Below are 3,999 nucleotides of genomic sequence, written 5' to 3' on the forward strand. Positions count from 1 at the left end.
CAATTTTTCATAGCACTAGATTTATCTTTAAAAAATGGAAATCACTAATAAATGCGCAATTGATACAAGCTTTGATATGTCCAATACTGAAATGCATTGCATTCGGACATCTTTATTATTGTGTTGAGCTGCCAGAAATTCTAATTGGCACAAAGGTAGGTTTGGTAAAAAATATGCATTACCTCCGAATACATGTTAAAAGCTGTGTCATTTCCACAAAGTGAGAGAATAGTAAACAATAGTTAAGCAATAGGTGCAGGGTAATACACTCTTTATTTCTACCAAGTTTCAATAGCCTGCGTTTAAATATTTCTGCGATGTCAACAATAAAAGCAAGTATTCGTAGGTAAATTTCGGTAACCGAATGTTACCTACGAATACAATTTGACATCATGACAGTATTGTGAAACACCGCCATTCATGCCAATGCCCATATTGGTACATAACGAAGGCCTGTATGTTTGCTATCAAATTATATGTCAATGAAAGTTGCGAATTCACATACATGCCCACCATGCAAACGTGAATACGGCTTAATTGTTGAAAAATATGTATTGAAATAGACGACGGTCTGCTCATTTGAAAGAAAAATCAGATTCAAATAAGATTAGAAGGGGATAAATACTTGGATTTGTCAACTGTCATGTGTGCTTCATTTTAAATGTTTACCGACCTTCTGGTTTCTGAGTAATTTGTGTCCAAATTGATTTATTCGAAGGAAACTTTTGACGTTTTCGCTAAGGTTACCTACGAATACCATGGAAAAAACGACTGTTCTCATTGTCTCATGATCTAGACAACACAGTGATGGACCCTGGTATTAAGCTAATTGTAGTTGCCCTCAAAAGAAAGGCCACAAGACGTAACTGACTCCAAGATGGACTTCACAAGTCTGCAATAACGGTTTTAAGCGATTTGTGTGCAATTAAGCAAATTAAAGTCACTTTAGTGCCTTTGTTTCTTACTTCAATCCTCTTTCAACCGCTGTGAACCGACATTATTAATACATGATAGGGTCTAAAGTATCAATAAACGCACATAAAGAAAATAATACATTCAAAGTGCTTTATAAAATGAAGTTTTGATTGCGATATCCACCAAAAGTCTAATTCTTACCTACAAATACTGAAATGTTACTTACGAATACAGCATAATACATGACATGTGTAATGAAGTGTCCCTACCAATGGAAATTAATTGTCAAAAACTTTAAGCGGTACCCCAGGACACTATTATTACCCATATACGGATTCATTCAACAATTATTTATTATGTAAAATTGCTGATTAACTACTTGTATATCAAAATGAAGTGGTCAAAACCTTGCTAAAAGCATCAAAAAAAATTTGATCTAAGGTAATAGCATTTATTCATTTGGACGTACCATCTGAAAGAGATCTAAAAACTACCATTTTGTTAATTCATTACCATAATAGCAAAATTTAAACCTCTAAACTCAATATAGATATTGTTAAATCGCTCATGTTACCTACGAATACACGGGTTTCTTCACCTTTTCATTGTATAAAGCGTTAGGTGTATGCGTATAATTCCTAATATTCTTGAAAACATATATCCTACTCGTTCTTATACAATGTGTAAATTGATTCATACTCATTTGATAAATAAAATACAGAAACTGACCTAAACTTCATTTTCAAAAATAAACTAGCATAAATTGACTAAGATCATATTGATCGCGTTATAAAAATAAAAACAAATATTTTCTGGTTGAGCTAGCATTTTCCTGACACCCTGTGGTCTACATTACACGAAAAAAAGCGTTAATGGGAATATTCCATTTGTTTTAGGTTGATTAGTATTGCGATAGTGAAAGCATCGTAGTGGTATTCGTAGGTAACATTGGGTTTTGATATCACATTTACTATCACACGTCCTGGATTTATTTTTCAAGATTAGTAATGGCACTTTTGGTTCCTATAAGGCCAATATGTCATCAATCAATGGGCAAAAGGAAAAAATTGTGGAGACATTTGAGGGCGGTATTTACATTCATTTTAAATTTAATTTAGCCAAATAAAATAAGTTATTCCTTACATTTCATGATAAAAAGTTTTTTGAATATTTCCTTGCTATTTGATACTCTTTCTCTGTTGTTATAATGCAATTATACAGTGTCTACCCTTTGTAATGATGAAAACACGATTTAAGATAAATAGCGCCATCATTGTTCACCTTTTCTTAAAAATGACGTGAGCGATATATTCAAAAATTGTATTCATCTATTGCTATGGTAGTTAATCCTGTTACATCACCACTTCTACGGCAAATGGTGGGTAAATGTCTCATTTAAGACAAACGACACCTTAACCTAGCCCTAACCCTGACCCATAACCTTAATTAGCATATGGTGATGTTTCTGTCTTAAATGAGACATCTATACCGAGTAGTGACACTCCCTAGGAACTAGTAATATAGATCAATCAATTGGTCAGTTGTCAAAGGTTCACTGGTAAGAAAATATTGTGTGAATGCATATTATTTTTGATAGCCTTGACTGAACTTGTCAATAGTGTGTGGACGTGTTTGTTACTTATATCATTGACTGGTGGTTTGCACTCCTATAGGAACTAGTGAGATCATCAAACTGTTTACGCAATTTGGAGGTGATATATATAGGTCAATCTACCGATAGTTTGCATGCAATTTTGATGGCGTTTGCTGAACTTGTCAAGTTGCTTGGGGCATGCAATATTAAGATGTCATTGTGTGCACTCCCTATAAGACCTGTTTTCCCGTTGGCCACCCCAAAGACCCCATATTTTTCTTGTTTTTAGTCTCCCCAAAGACCCACCCACCCCTTTCCCATATTTTCCTTGTTTCCCCCATATAGACTCCCTTCATTTCAATTTTCTTCCTAGAACACAAGAATACTGTTTGGACAGTTAAGTTATGACAAATTTAACTTGATATTATTCTTTTTCTCATAATCAATTATTTCTTCTCATCTAAATTTTAAGTTATTTTGGTACTTTAGTGATCAAGGGTGCCCACTCATTCTAATTATGCAAGAAGCAAATCTTTTGACAATTCTAACCCTTTGTCCTTCATCAATCAAATTTATCAATCAAATTTATGTCCATCAAAAATAAAAACATTATATTATGTTGGTATGAATAATTTTCAAAGTAAAAAAAGGTTTCCACTTATAATTCCACAAAGCTTTTTGCTGTAAATCAGACAAGTATTATGCATTTCGTAGTAAGTTTATGGTGTCAATTACAAAAGAATGGTTAAAATAGTTATAAATATGAACAGGAAAGCTAGTCCTTATATTGAGTTCAACCCATCTCCATTGCATCTATGAGACAGGGGTTCGGCGTGAGACCATCCCCTTTAAATATAGCAGCTCACGCTCGAGTAGTTCTGACTTTGGGCGGAAAGGCTGCTTGGCGGAAAGGCAGTGAGCAACACTGTGATGAGTGTAGCTGCTGGGTGTGATGTCCATTTAACTACTTTCTCTAGACCACTGAACTTGAACTCTGTGTAATACGGTATGTCCCATAGAATATGTTTCTTATATCCCCACCCAAAGACCCCATTTTGGTTTTCCTCAAAAAACCCAACTGTTGATCCCAAGACCCTTTTTATGGAAACATTCCTATTGTTACAATATCTGCAACCAAAAGACCAAAATAGCCGAATGTTTATCATCTGACTCAAAAGAACTAATTTTTAGATCTTATTCAAATGACCCAATATTTAAGGTTTTCCTATTGTTCAATATTTGCCCCTGAAAGACCCCCATTTTTTAGCATTTAAAAATCGAACCTGAATTTTTCTCACAATTTTCCCCCAGAAAGACCCCATGCATGTTGAAAGTTGCGACTGCACATACATGTCACTGTACTATTGGAGTATGTGGGACCCCGCATGTCGGACCTATTTCCGGGACCTATTTATGTCAATTACCAATACGTTATAGGCCTATGCATGTTAAAATACCACGCCCCAGTCGTGCTTGTAATTTTAGAAAGT

Source organism: Amphiura filiformis, chromosome 2 (genome assembly GCF_039555335.1).
Source record: "Amphiura filiformis chromosome 2, Afil_fr2py, whole genome shotgun sequence".
NCBI classification, from domain to species: Eukaryota; Metazoa; Echinodermata; class Ophiuroidea; order Amphilepidida; family Amphiuridae; genus Amphiura; species Amphiura filiformis.